The sequence below is a fragment of the Canis lupus genome, chromosome 9 (assembly GCF_048164855.1).
Source record: "Canis lupus baileyi chromosome 9, mCanLup2.hap1, whole genome shotgun sequence".
Lineage (NCBI taxonomy): Eukaryota > Metazoa > Chordata > Mammalia > Carnivora > Canidae > Canis > Canis lupus.
In genome coordinates this window covers 7,976,101-7,992,368 of record NC_132846.1, presented here as the reverse complement: position 1 = coordinate 7,992,368, position 16,268 = coordinate 7,976,101, and the positions used below count along the sequence as shown (strand labels likewise).

Sequence of the window (16,268 nt, the reverse complement as noted above, 5' to 3'; positions counted from 1 at the left end):
ACATACATTTTGAAAGTTAACCTTCAGGGAATATAAATAGAATAGACAGAAGCACCTTGCTGTCTCATTGTGTGTGAGGGAATGGCATAAATTGATTCAAAATCTATTAAGATTAATCTTTCAAAACTAATACTCTCTGGTTCGAAGGTTACTGAGATAGGTTCCCCTGACATGTTTTATCATATCTCAAAAGTGTCTTAAGAACTCACGTATTATCTGATGTTTATCTAGGTTATTGGCTCATTCCATTCACAGCCAATCCAAGCTATTTCTTGTCAGACAGAAACTGATAAAACTTCAATAGCATTCAAGAATCTTTCCTCAGCAACATGAATATCCCAGGGGTCATGCAGTAGTAAATTTTTGCAAACAAGTAGCCCATTGTATTTAAAAGTGCTTATTTTCAAAGAACAGCTTTCCAGTGAATGACTAAGCTCATAATAATATATCTATGTAAGCTGGCTACTAAGAAACAATTAACACTACATAAAATACAGTGTCTTTAAATATATATCAACTCAAGAAAAATAATGTGGACAGAAAAGTAATTGTGGAATGTATGTGAAAATAAACACAGCCAATATGGACAACCCAGATTCCAAATATTTTTCTCAAGAGGAGAATTTTGGCAGAATTCCAAGATCATAATTTCAGCTTTCTATTTAATTTTGCCTTCATAAAGAAACCCAAAAATGATAACAGATTGCCTTTTTTTCCCTGATAAAACATCCATATAATTATTTATGTCTCAAATAAAATGAGATTCTGATAAATGGTGAAGACCTGAAAAAGCAGGTGGAAGGAAAATTTGATTCTTTAATGTTATCATTGTCATATAACATGAAATTAAGTTAAATTGATAATAAACCCTTAGTAATCCATGCTTTCATAATGCGGGGAAGGACATTTATTGGGAGGGCAACTGTCACTCGAAAGTGGCTGTGATTCTAGTATTTCCCGAATGTCATAGAAACTTAGAAACAAACAGAAAAATATTAAGATCTCTCTTCCAGAGATTTTGCTTCGTTTTGTTTTCATTCATTAAAGTAATCCAGATCCCATCATGATTTCATTATTTTTATTCTTAAACATTATCCATTCCTTCTTCCAAGGAAAGATGAATGCTGCTCAGAGATGAGTTCTTGAAACTTTGTGTCAACATAGATAGAAGAGTGTGTCCAGCTGACCCAGTGTATAAGGACACTGCAGTCAGCCACATAGACTGCCGAGATCAATTTCTTATCTTAAACAAAACAAAAGAAAACAAAACAAAACGTATTCTTGATTTTCACTGCAGGTACCAGAAGCAAACTTCAGGGAGAGTGAGATTTAAGTCATCTTCTAAGGAATAATGAGGTTTTGGTTAGTAGCCATCTGAGACTAGGAAGTGGTATTTGTAGGAAAAACACCATCTGCTGAAAATAATGAAACAATTTTAGAAATAAAGGATGTTAAGGAAGATCTTTTATCTGGCCATTGTAAGTATTCTAAAAATTATTTATGTCTAGATTATTAAGCAATGACATATACATCTAGAAGTATTACACACTATTATACTAGCTCAGGTCTGCAGGTAATGCTTTTATACATTTCAAGCCTACCCAATTAATCTCTTCCAATTTCTCTTGTGTGGTATTCTTTTGAAATGTATCCAGGAATTAAAATAAAATATTTTCAAAAGAAAGACCCAATAAGCAAAAGCATAAACTCCAACAGAAGGAACTCCCTTTGGATTTGTTTCCCATCAGTCAGGGAAAACTTGTAAAAATGTGTAATAGAACATATAGCCAACAAAGTAAAAATTACTGACCTACTGGTAATCCCTAATTTAGGAGTATAAGAGTTTTAAAAAGGAAGAAGACAGGAAGAAGAAGTAGAAGATGGAGGAGAAAGAAGTTTTTATAGCAATAAACAGAGCCATTTAATTACGTGCCAAACTTCTACTCTATGGGAAAGTGAACCTCACAATATTTTTATTAATTCTATATTCAAACATCTGATCAAAATTAAACCTTGGAGTGGGTAGATGAAACAAGAACATAAAAAGAAAACGCAAAAAGAAGAAAATGCAAAGACAAGAAGGTTGATATAAATGTTGATGTAATTCATTTAAAACCTCGGTCATGTTAAGACCAATATTCAGTAATGTGGAGGCCTAGAAAATTAAGGCCATTCCACCTCAAGTTTAGCATTAGCACAAGTACAGCCATCTCAGGCCCCTGTGAATAAGAGCTAAACTTTACAGGAAGAAACCACTCCCCCACTCCAGTCAAGCCACCGGCTCATATAGGAATGCGGAACCCCCAACCACTGAAGAATGTAAACCCCGCCCTTTGCTCGCCAAACCCGCGCCCCAGTGCTGACCAGAATAACAGGCTAGTTCAAACGGACCCTATAGGATGAATTGTAATTCAATTGGCCACCTGCGAGTGGACCGATGTGACCATGTAAATTTCTGTATGTGTTACAATCCCCATTGGCCACCGGCCCCTATAAAACTGCTACACCTCTTAACCTCGGGGTCCAAGCCCTTGCTCTGTTGTGTCAGGTGCACTTGGACCCAAGCTCCAGCTTGTAAATAAACCCTCGTGCATTTGCATCGGTGTCGGCTCCTTGGTGGTTTCTCGGATTCACAATCTTGGGCACAAGTAAGAAATGTTACCTCTGTTTTGTTAAGAGCAGATTGGTCCCATCTAGTATCACAGATGAGGAAATCAGGGCACATTGAACAACTGAGATTTTGTTTTACAGTATTAGGATTAGCAATCAATAGGGCTCGCTGATAGAAATCAAGTCTTCCTATGAGTCTTGTAGTTTAGTACAGACTTGATGGGATGAACACTGGGTGTTATACTATATCTTGGCAAATTGAATTTAAATTAAAAAAAAACACGAAAGAAAGAAAGAAAGAAAGAAAGAAAGAAAGAAAGAAAGAAAGAAGAGCGAGCAAGAAAACTGTGAATCATTAAATGTTGATTGACAAAAATACCTAGAATTTCCAGAGACACCATTTGAACTTCAAGGAAATTAAATGATTTATCCCACAATATTTAACTAGACTTCCTCTTTAACTCCTATAACCTATGATTTCTTTTTTTCTTTTTTTTTTCCCCCTTTCCATGGGGCATTCCTTTCAAGGAAGTTCAAAAAAAAAATTACTGTAACAAAAAAATCTTTCAGATTCCTGGCCCTAAGTATGTGTTAATATGCCCTCATAAAACCTACCTTTGATAGCTGTAATTCTCTCTGCTTCCCCCACTGCATTACACCTAGAACCTTATCTAGAAATACTCATAGTGTGTCTAATAAGGAACTCTTTTTTTAAAGCAAGTAAGAGGCACATCTGTTCCACATTAGCTTGATGATTAGTTGCCCTGAAAAAGGAATTTCTTTTTTTTAAGTTCTACCACTTTAAAAAGCAAAAATATATATTTTCTATTATTTGAGCTAACAGTCGGGTGGGGAAGAAAAAATGTAGGAAAATACAGTGGCATTGCCTATTTTTATTTGTTAAATGTGGCAACCCAATTCATGAGAGGAAAATGTAAACTCTTCAGGAAATGTAGCAGAGAGTGTTCAAGGTAATTTGGATTTTATATTAGCTATCACAGATGTTAAGTGCATGCACAATAGGTAATAATCTATTTAGGGAATAAACACCTTCAGTCTGTTTTTAAAATATTTATATGTTTTATTTTATGACTAAATACTATCATTGAGCTAAAAAATTTATACAGCTACAAACATGAAAACATTACTCGTGGATGTAATTCAAGCAAGTGTAAGTATCACCTGTCAGTTGGTTGTTATGAAAACAAATTGTAATTAAAACAAACTCAGATTAATTCAATTTCTTTAAAATTCTTTGCAACTACAGTACAGCTATTTGAGAAATGGAAACTAATTTGACTTCCATTACTCATAATTAGCATTTGTTAATAAGGCAAGAACTTTTATAAAAGCGGTAGCATCTCTGCTTCCAACAGTAGAGGAATTGGCTATTATTAAATTTAAAATATTATTGGTTAGCTTAGATAACTTGCCTAAAATGACCCAGAATTATGAAATTTTGAGAATAACTTTGCCACTCTGGGTTATAATCTAAAACTTGCTTTATGTTCTCGAATATCCTATCCCAAAGACTCCTGAAATCTATCAGTGGATATTTCATAATAGTCTGAACACCTTTTTTCTCTTTTTATGTAAAAATCAACATGTAATAGACAGAGAAAGTATAGTCTGCTCCTTCAATTTTACAGGTGCATAAAAAGGTTTTCTACACTTTCACAAAATAACTGAATAGAAAAAGAGAGTCATTTTATGCCTAATTCCTAGCTAGAATTTAAATTCCATTTCACATTTATTTTAGGCAAAGAAAACTTTACTTAAACACACTGTGTGATTGCACTGAAATATCATGACTTCCTCGGTCTCTCCAATTGTTCACTCTGGAACATTCAGGAAACCCTGCTCAACTTCTCTTGCTCAGTCCTGTCGTTCTTCCTCTCTTTACTTGTCCGAAGGCTTTTAAAATTCTCTTCCTTAACAAAGATCCTATGACTAAGAAATCCAAAAGAAAGAAAGCTAATCTTTCCACTTCTAAATCTTTTTCCTCTCCCTAGCACATTTCTACCATACAGTAAAAGCACTCCTGGATTAATGCTTGTAGCACTTTGCTATTGGTGCTTGCATAAAGTGAGCTACAAATGCTTCATGCAAAATAGATGGTGAATTCTAGACCTTAAATTACTGTGTTTTTTGTATGCTAATCCAGGAAGGTTCTCTTCATTTGAGAAACTTTGAAATCAGGGACATTATCATTTCGAAATAATTTTGTGGATCCTGTAGATATTCACATGACATAAAACCAACATGATATAAAATTCAGTTTAAATCTGCTCAGCCCTGGCCTAAACTAAGTGAATGCCCCATATTATTAATGCATAGATTTATTTATTTATTTATTTATTTATTTATTTATTTATTTATTTATTTTAAGATTTTATTTATTTATTCATGAGAGCCACAGAGAGAAGCAGAGATATAGGCAGAGAAGAAGCAGACTCCTCACAGGGATCCTGATGTGGGACTCTATCCCTAAACTGGGATCATGCCCTGAGCCAAAGGTAGACGCTCAACTGTTGAGCCACGCAGGCGTCTGTGCATAGTTTTTTTTTTTTTTTTTTTTTTTAAAGCTGTAAAAATACACCTATGAAGGTCTATGTCAGTAAATTACAAAATCTAGGGGTTGAAAAGAAAGTAAAATATATTGATTTTCACACTGACCAGAAAACAAATTTAAGTTGTTTTATTGTGTGTGGGGGGGTGGGGTGGGGTGGAGGGGAGGGAGGGAGATGACAAGAATTTTAGGTCTTGCAGGTGACATCCCACAATTTCCTGTTGTATGGATGTAATTAATTACCCCTGACATTCATTTACAAAAGTGTATTTTATCAAATGTCTTCCTAGAACTTAAAGCTGATTATCATCCCCAAATACCATGATATTAAAAGATATATTTGTTCAACAAAGCAGTGAAGTATACAAAGTATGAGTTTTTAGTCACTAAGCTTAATCCAAATCTCAAAACAAACAAAAAAAACAAACTTTGATAGAAATCTTATCTAAAATAACAGGTACTAGATAAAAGTTGACCAGTTAATCAAAAAGGTCACTTAGAGGACAAAAATACCTTAAGCAATTTATTAGATAAACAGATACAGAAAAAGAGATTGAGATATTCACAGATGTGACAATATTTTCATATATGACCAAACTTTTTCTTTCGGTAGGTATATTAGTTTGTGTTCAGCAGGACTGAGCAAGATGTTAAGTGCAGGTGGCTTATTTGGAAGGTGATCCCAGAAAGAACGCAGTAAAAGCAATTCAGAGATGGTGGAAAAAACAAAAATGTGTAGTGTTAGCCATGGTTCTTGAAACCCAATCATACTGAAGACCCTCTGAAAAACTGTGTGGTACATCTAAAAAGAGATAGACCCAGGCTGTATTTTTATTCACTGATCCCTATGCCTCATTGAATCAGAGTTGCATTCAGGAGTATTAAATCCTTAGCACTTTGGGATTTAGGACCCCCAAGTATTAAATGGCGCTGGACTGAGCAAGATTTTGTAGCCCCAGGGAGACTCCTTAGACAGAAAGTCAGAGAAATGCATACTTCGGAATGGATTCTGTAAAGGTGCTGAGTACTCTGCACTGAAACTGTAGGGAAACAGAGAGGATGTAAATGGGGCATCAAGCAACCCCAGTGTCTGCTATTATTGTGAGTGGCAGGGCAGGGTCCCTGGGTGGAATTTCTCATTGTTTTTCTTGATTAAACCAAAAGCTATTATCTTTTTTCTATAATGTTCCATTCCTTTAAAGTAGTGGGAAATTAAAGATACTTGGAAAGCAAAGTGCAAATTCCTTTAGATGATTTAGTTTTCATAATTTTGTTTTCTCCAAGCCTTTACAGTCATTTTACCCTCAACTAATTCTGTGTCATGTTTTTTAACAGTATTTAATAGAACTATTTTAACAGTGATTTAATGTATACAAAAATAATATCTTATAATCCATAATTAGCATAAACATGTTTAGGAACACACATGCTGAATCTTGGTAAATGTACAACTTAACTGGTGGAGTAGCTAAGGCAGTTGAGTCAGATTTCGGCTTGCCTCAGACACAGGTGAAAAAATTTAGCAATGAAGTTCCAACTATGGGTTGGTTGATCTTGTGGTTTTGTTAAGTGGAAACTGCTTTTAAAAGTTCCTGGTGTTTACTGCTGCCGTGGATCTTGCTCTCTCAGTCCTAAAAAAGACTCATCATGGTTATTTACATTTAAAAAATTGCAAATTAAAAAATGATTCATTGTGTGGTCTAGAAAGGTCACACTCTAGCCTTGTGCACTCACATCCAGATATTCAAAAGATAAAGTCACACCCACAGCTAATTGAGAAGGTAAGACACTCACTCACCCAAACAATGAGGCAGAGATAAAAACACTAGTAAATTAAACAAATCCTTTAAGATAATAATGTGTCATAAATTCCGGCAATCACAGACTTAAAAATCAATCACATAAGACAAAATCTAGCCAAATATATGAGTAAGCCCTTTAGCCTCACTTTGCTTTTCTGTCTTGAAGCTTCTCTTCACGTTGGCACGTTGGCCCTTTACAACAGTCTGTCTTTCAAATTTTCTTTCTTTCATTTCTAGCATCATCACCAGGAAACAGGCTGTTATGCGAGAATTTCACTTCTAGGCCCCTCTTGTATCTAAATGGGGCCAGTTCTAAACAATAGAAAATGGATGGAAGCAATGTGCTACTTCTTGGCCCAGATATTTGAAAAATGGGTATTCCTTCTTCCCATTTCCTTTACTATCTATTGGCTAGATATCAAAGCTCAGAGTGACCTGGAAGATGATAAAGCTGCTGCAGCCTGGACCCTGAAGAGCTGGATGAATGGATCATGACCCTTTCCTAGTCACTATCCTCTGACTTGGAACTACCTTTGACTATTTAGCTAGAGAGAAAAAAGAAAAGATTATATTGAAGCCTACATTTGAAAAACGCCATGTGTTTCCCAAACCATTTCATTTTCCTATGAATACAGGAAGACCTAATACTGAGACTACCTTGTTCTTAGGTTGGGCTTTTATCTCTTAGTTCCAGCTAGTAGATTTTGGGTAGGATTGAAGTATATCACTTTTAAACACAACTATAAACCACGTGTACAATCCTGCATTCTCACTATTCTCCTCTGCAGGCTTTTGGAATTTTATGTTGAAGATAGGAGCCTGGGTCCCTAACTGACCAAGTAAAGCAATTTGCATTGAATAATACAGAAACTAGAAACTTGAAGTGGGGTACTGCCAACCCGGAAGCGTTAAATGTATAGAATTGGTTTAGTGGTCAGATGGTAGATGATGAGGAAACAGATATCACAGGTTTAATGCTAGGAACATGTTTTATAAACTGCCACCTGCAGTCTGTGCCTGCTGAACTTATTCTAGGCAAGAGATTAGAGAACAAAACCAATAATAGTATGTGCCAGTTGTTTCTGCTGTTTGGTAATAGTTCTAATAAAGAGATGGACTAAGAAAAAGTGGCTAGGTTTGCAAGCAAAAATTAAAAAGAATAAAAATCTAGAAGTGCTGGGCCTTGCTCTATGTCTCTAGACCACAACTAGTAAGAGAAGGAATTCATAAAAATCTTTATGAATGAGTCACTCTGTGACTCAGTCTTGTGCCCAAATTCAAATTTGTAATCCAACCTTCCTAAAAAGACTGACAGCTTTAAGAATTGAGCTGGTATTAACAGAGAGTCAGAAGCTTGATGATAAAGAAGAAAGGAGATAAACAGATTTGTGAGCAAGAGCTCTTAGGTAGAAGCAAGATATGAGCAGTAGAAGAACACCACAAGGCAAATCCCAAGTCCCTCAGAGGGAAATGACAGAGACATGAGCTTGAGGAAAGGGTGGTGATAAATATGGTACATCTTTGAAGCCCAGGGGCATGGGATACCTGGATGGCTCAGTGGTTGGGCATCCGCCTTTGGCTCAGGATGATCCCCAGGGTCCTGGGATCGAGTTCCACATGTCTCTGTCTCTCCCTTTGCCTATGTCTCTGCCTCTCTCTGTGTCTCTCTCATGAATAAATAAATAAAATCTTTAAAAGACAGAAAAAGAAGTCCAGGGGTACAGCATCCTGATCTTGTGGCTTCCAAGGCCTTAGAGTCACAGGTGTAGAGTATGTGCTCTCCTCTTCTACCTCTGCCCCTGGGTAATCCCTAGACTCATTATAATGCATTTGCATTGTGATTAACCACCCCCACCATGGAGAAAGGGTGCCATGAGTTTCCAGTACAAACCCTATAGGATCAAAAACTTCCCTTCCCAAACTGTGAGCGGAGTTTCCCAAAGGACTGGAAGCAACTCCATTAGAGATCACCTCACTGTATATCACATCTCTTCCCAGCCCAGAAAGACCCAACAAATACCAGTCCCAAAACATCCTAGAGGACTGTTCCACCTCATGGAATCTGTCCCCTCTCTCACCTTAAGTACACTAAAGAGTGTATTTTCCCTTTAATAAACTGCTTTCTGCTTGCTACTTTCCTTCTGGCTATCTTTATTCAAGTGCAGATCCTCACATAAATCTATTCGTGCGGAATCCAAGAATGGAGACCACCATTCACACATCCCAGACTCTCCCATCAGTAACATATCTAAGGAAGATCTTTAGATGTGACTACTGGCACATAGAATTGACAAGAAATAAATAGGTCAAAAGACACAAAATCTGTAGCAGAATTCTATCGACAAAAAGAGAAAACATGAGGCTGGTCTAAAACAATGGAGGATTGTTGGCCTTTACAATGTTCACTAAGCAGGTTTCAGTATTTCTCTATTCCAGAGTCTATTATGTGGAGGCCATTCTTCACCTTTTCATATGAGAATGTATCATGTCACTGTTGGGTTTTGAGAGAAGGGGGTCAGATAAATGCTCTTCAATTTATAGGATGCTGGTCCAGTAGAACAGACAGTGCATCACCTAGAGATTCTAGACTTTGAACTGGAGGCAGTGACTGGATTAACTTTGGGTTGTCTGCATCACTGGAGAGATCATTAATGTTCTCTATGTTTAAAAGAAACAGTGAAACATACTTCATACTGTAAGGACTGACTCTGGCAGAGAAAACACTTTGTACTCACCAAATATATCTTCTTCTTTAACACATGGGAAGACTACATTTTCCAACCATCCTTTTGTTTGGTGGTTAGGGGTGTGGGTCATATGATTGAAACCTGGCAAAGAAATGAGAATAGAAGTGATGTGTGCCACTTCCACACATGGAAAAACAAAAACAGAAATCTATGTGATTGTTTATGCTCCTTCTTCTCTTTTTTAGAGATATTAGGAGCCATTTCTTGAGAATAGCAGAGTCACACAATGGGGGGTCTGTGAATGACTGCATGAAGCAGAGTCACACCTGCCAACACAATAGACTGTGAAATGTAAATAAGCAATAAACATGCATTTTGCTAAGTCATTAGGTTTTGAAATTTGGTATAGTATATTTGTTTCTTAAAATCAACTTGACAAATTACCACAGATTTGGTAGCTTAAAACAACAGAAATTTATTCTCTCACAGTTCTGGAAGCCAGAAATCCAAAATAAAGGTATCTGCAGGGTTATATTCCCTTCTGAGATTCTAGAGGCGTGTTCTTCCTTGCCCCTTCCAGTTTCTGGAGGCTGGTAGCTATCCTTGGTATTTTCTGGCTTTTATATATCATTCTAACCTCTATGTCCATTCTCACATTGATTTCTCCTTTGTATCACTGTGTGTCTCAAATATTCCCCTGCCTTTCTAATGACATCTGTCACTAGCTTTAGGTCCCACCATTCAACCTCCTACTACATTTAGCCTATTCAATTAATTAAGCTCTCAAGTTATGCTACACACTTCGTTATTAGAAAAAATACTACCCAGACCAAAGGTCAATGTTTCAAAATTCATAGTAATCAAAATATTTTAAGTGGACACACAGATGAATATTAAGAATTATATTTGTCATTTTTAAAGTTCATTCTAAATGATATAGAATGTGTCAATTTTTAAAATAGATAAATAACTCTACCTCTGAAACTAATGAGGTACTATATGTTGGTTAATTCAATTTAAATTTTAAGAATTAATTAATTAATTAAAAAGTGAAAGAAAAATAAAATGAAATAGATAAATGTCATGTAATTGAAAGAAAAAATCTATTAGTCAGCAGTAGAAAACAAAGGGGCTTTCCTTAAAAAAAAAAAAAACCACAGCATCAGGAAGCACTAAATTGATAGCACTCAGGAAGAATAAAGGTATCCTCTGATGAGGAAATAGATATTTTTGAACAAGACTTATAGGCAGTCTCCAAGTTTGGACAAACGGCATCCAGTAGTGACTGACTTCTTCTTTTTTTTTTTTTTTTTTTTTTTTTTTTTTTAGTGACTGACTTTTGAAAAGGTGCTAAACTTCCACCTATATCCTCATTTTGAAAAGATAAGCAGGTCACATTCTGTTCTTGCCCAGTGTGCCCCTCCATATAAGATTAGATTCTTTAGTTTGACCATCAATGGTCATATAAAACACAGAAACAAGGAGATATCACGAGAAGCAATGCTAAAGAACCCCACTGAGACTGGATGTTCAGTCAAAACAGAGCTTCCTTTAAACTGACCCACCAAAACAAGAGAAAAAAAAGACAACAGCATAAATTAGGAAGTAAAATGGCAGTCAATCTTTTGACTCAATTATAATAAATTAGAAAATAAATTAAAACCCATTTCAGTAGGGACATGTCAATTGCTCTTATGAAAATCCTCACCAAAAGAAAATATATCAATGACCTCATTGTAATCTCTACAATCTTAAATAATTTTACCTGAATATTTATTACAGATATTTCAACAAACATGAGTTCTAGTATAATTTATGCAAATCCACATCAATCTTAAATTGAAGATTATTGGAACAAATATGTTTTTGGCTTATTACAAAGATATGGAAATATGGCATCAAATAGCAGAACTAAATCACATTCTTATAAATATATTATGGCCCAAATTTTCCTAAAGTCAACAGAAAGGAAAGACAATTAACACATTATTGATATGTTAATTTTGTTCTAATTTCCGAAGCTATTCATTTTATGTATTTTAATGCTCTGGGCACGGTTTTAGTCAAATGAAGTAAGTATAATACTGCCCTTATTTATTTACTTAAAGAAAATATGTATGCTAACTTGATAGGATTTTAAACTAAAGAAAGATATGGAATTGTTACATTTTCTTCCCTATTGACCATTAAAAATAACAACACCAATTATAACAACAACATCTCTTCACACTGCTCTGGACATTAACTGGTAGTCAAGTATCAGATCATAAGAGAGCTAATATTTTTGCATTTCTTCTCATCTTATTTTCCATTTGATGTTAGTAAATAATTCCTTTCCTGACTACTGTGTAAAGAAAATATTAGCCTGGTTAATAACAGAATTGCAATTTGGTGACTTCTGGACAACAAATTTTAATTTCTCTGTCATTGTTTTTCATCAAACCTTGAAACCTTGTTAAAATAACTATTTTGATTCAGTTGGTTTTGGGGAGGGACAGTTATCATACATTTCAAAAAATTTCCTTGGAAATGCCAAATGCTGCTGGTTCATGGACCACACTTCAAATAACAAGGTTGTATCACATTAGGGGAATATTCAATTTGCATTTCATTAAATTCATACTGGCTACAATGATTACAGAGCCATATAATATTAACTTACAACACCACCACGTAGTTGAAAAGAAAAAAATACACAAAAGGACATGTAATAACTTTAGAGTTCTTAAATTCCCCCCTTTATATTCTTTGAACATGCTTTGCATATCCTAACTATGCAACAATCTAGTTCAGTAGCCAACACTCTCAACTACACTAACACTTTACAACTATACTAAGACTTTCTCAACCACAAGATTTCCTTGCATCTTGCTCATTTATTTATTTTTCATATTTTTAGTGTCCACAAGTGCTCTTGGCAGCTTAGCAAGAGCTCATCTCTCATTTCATAGCCATATGCTGTTTAAGTAATAACAAAGCCTCTTTGCACAAATGGAAAAATGAGCATTCTTAAAAGCATCTCTTTTGAGCTCTTGCCAAAAGGTGCTTACCTCTTTGAGATCATTGTTCAAACCCAACTTGATTTCCTGCACTGTATGCATTCAAGTTTGCCACAATGTGATGACCCATTAGGATCACCTCTCTAAGAGATAGCCATTTTTCAAAAAGAGAAACTTGTTGGAAATCAAACAATTCACCTGAGGAATTATGTTCTTTAGAAAATATCAAAATTTTGTTCATTGTTAGTTATCATGCATGTATATGTACAAATATACACATAAATTAAGTCTACAAATATGGAGAGCTTAAAGAGTGGAGTGAGAAAATTAATAACAAATATTTAAGAGAAGTATAAGAAGCCATATTTTCTAAATAAGGTTTCCTTGTACCTGAAAATAATATGCTTACTTAGAGGTAGCATGGAATAATGATTAAAGTATATATATTGGAATCAGAGGGATTTAGCATGAATCTCAGTTCTACTGTTCATTAGCCATGTGATGTAGGACTTAACCAGTCTAGATTTCAATTTCTTTATAATAGCTTCTTCAAAAATTTATGCTAGTTTTCACTACATAGCAAAATCCACAAAATCATGTAGGCATAGAGTAATAATTATTTTCTAGCTCAAAGGTTTGCAAGATGTCTTGGTGAATGGGTTAAGTCCAGGTCAGCTCCATGTACTCCATTCTGGGGCTTGAGTTGGATGGGCAGTCGCTACCTGGAGGCATGGTTTCTTCATGGTGGATTTCTGAAGCTTCTAGGTATTTAAATATAAAATGTGCTGCTTCTTAAGACCCAGGTTCTACACAATGACAATGCCACTTCAGCTCACATTTGATTGATCAAAGCAAATGATATGGCAGGCCCAACATCAAGGAGGTGTGAAAGAAAACAACCCCCTCCCCCCGCCCCAGAAGTGGTAAGGGGAAAGGCAAAGACAATTATCTGAACATAATCTAATCTTCCCGCAATTTCCTGTGAGGGTTTTAAAATGTATTTCAGATGCTTAGAGACTGCTATTCAATAAGTGTTCAGCTAATGTTTAGAATAGAGAGAGATTTAGAGCAACACCAAGACAGAATCCGGCCAATTGTTCACTAGCCATTTCCCTTTTGCTCTTAGATACACAGGTCAACCACATTTTACAATTTCCCTTACGTTTAGGTGCAGTCATTTGTCTGAATTCTGTCCAGTGGAAAGTAGAATCAAGTAATATACTAGACCTCAGTCTAGCTCAAAAAATCTCCCTGAAAAACTAGAGTAAGGCTTAAAACTGAAGTCCCAGAGGAAGAACCAGAGGTTCTAGACAAGGATGTCCAGTAAAATTATTGTGATGATGGAAATGCTCTATATCTGCACTCTTCAATACTAATGAGTCAGATGTGGCTACTGAGCACTTGAAATATGGCTACGGTAACCTAGGAATTGAATTTTTCATTTTAATCCATTGAAATTTAATAGCCACATGAACAATGAACACCATTACTATGGTTTTAGGGAAGTACAAAGATTCTAGATAGAAAGAACCTACAAGGTTGGATACCAATTATCCAATTGAACTATGATATGAGAAAAAAATAAATTTTTACCTTCTTAAACTGCTGAGATTTGGAGATTATATGATAGAGCTGTTAGTCTACTCCAATAGCAACTATATAAAACAGAGTTAAGCATGAAGAATTTGGCATTAGACAGAGCTAAGATTTAATCCTGACTCCATAATTTACTAGCTGCATAACACAGGACAAGTTATTTAGCCTATTCCTTCATTTGTTGAATAAGAATATTACCAAAACCCACCTCATAGGGTGGCTGTATGAGGATTAAATATGTTAAGTAATGTTTTTATAGTGATACCTGAAACAGTAAGAGCTTAAAAATGACAGTTATAAAAATTGTTGTTGTTAACTAATGAAATAACTGAAAATACAGAATTCATGAGGTCACCCAAAAATCCCTCCTTAACTTAATGAAACATGATAAAATTTTTATATGAGAACAAAGGATTGAGGCAAATCCTACCACCAGTCAAATAAATTTAGATAGAATGGATTATAGTAGTATAAAACCACAATTCAGTATTATTTCTAGGACTTTAATAACTATAAAAACAAGCAAGTAAAAGGAACTCCATATTTGTTATAAAAATGATTAAGGAAAGGGATTGCCTTAAAGAAATATACTAGCTAATAATAATAAAATCTAAAACCGTAGTTGAAAAACCACTCAAAGGAAAATAATGGAACATGAAAACTGAAAAGAGATGCATTAGTTTAAGAATAATTTTCTACTAACCCTACCACCCCAACATTGACTATAATTTGTTTGGGACCCTGTTTTAGGGAAAATACAAGTCTGTGTAGATGCCCATGAAATTGCTAAGCAGAGTGGATATGGAGATGGAGTGGGTAGTTTATAACGGGACACTTACCTAAATCAAAAGCAAATGAAACATTTTATTGTGGAAGTGTGAAATTTCCATAATAATTTAACAAATTACCACCAGCATAATTTCATATGCACTTTAAAGAGACATTTATCATCAATTTAGAAATGCCTATTTCATCTAATTAAAACAAAGCCTAATACCTGTTGTGATAGAAATTTACACCAAGAAACAATATAATCTAAAATCATATTTGTTGTTTTAAAGCTAAGTGACCTAACCTTAGGCAGAGAGCAATCAACTCATTTCAAGTGAACTTATTCCAATTTCAACTATATGGTGAAACTTGAAAAACTATCAGAAATTTTGTCTTACGGTGATGTATAATTTAGGTAAGGCATTTCACATTCCGTTTGACTCAGTATATATCACGAAAAAATCCTTTTCAAATTTTGATTTAAAATATCTACTTGCCAATTTTTGAAATCCTACTAACCTAAACATTACAGAAACAAAAAATAAATGCCCTCTTAGTCATAAATTTCCAAGAACTTCTTGGTTTTGTGGGGTTGTCTTGTTTTGTCAAGCCCATTTTCCATTGTAAAAAACAATATAAGATCACCATTTCCCTTCGATCATCTCACCTAGTACCATGGCATTAAATACAATCAATATGCCAATGACTCCCAAATTCGTATCTCTATCCCTGACTATATCAGGTGACCTTACTGAGATAACACATATCTGTAATTATCTCAGTGGCTTTCAACAACACTTATTTCTTGTGCCCACTTCTCTAGTGCTAACAACTCTGATAGGCTTGACTAGGAGCAGCTCAGTGTCATTTCATCTCATCAGATCCCAAGTGAGAAGATCAAAGAATGCTATTCTCACAGTAGAGAGCAGAAAAGGGGATGGAACTAAAACATGCTAGCACATTTAGAGATTTTGCTCAGATACATCAGCTTTCAAGTCTCTTCATATCCTATTGACCAAAGCTATTTATCTGGCTAAATCCAAAGTATCAGGGTAAAAAATATGTTACCTTATTAGAAGAAATAGTAAGGGAGAAGAAGGGACAAATTCCTGTGAAAGAATAATGCCATTTATGGCACTACTCTCTCTCTGAACTCCTCATTCATATACACACTAAAGCTACTCAATAACTCCAATTGGATGTCTAATAAACATCTCACCCTTACCATGTCCAA

General features: G+C 35.1%; 1 long non-coding RNA gene across 1 annotated transcript in view; it reads right to left on the bottom strand.

Moving 5' to 3' along the window:
- LOC140639746 (uncharacterized) overlaps positions 1-16,268 on the bottom strand; it is a 107,499-nt gene that overhangs the window by 21,287 nt on the left and 69,944 nt on the right. The window contains exon 3 of the long non-coding RNA XR_012036358.1: positions 9,717-9,809. This is a non-coding gene — a long non-coding RNA (uncharacterized lncRNA). The remainder of the gene's footprint in view (positions 1-9,716; positions 9,810-16,268) is intronic.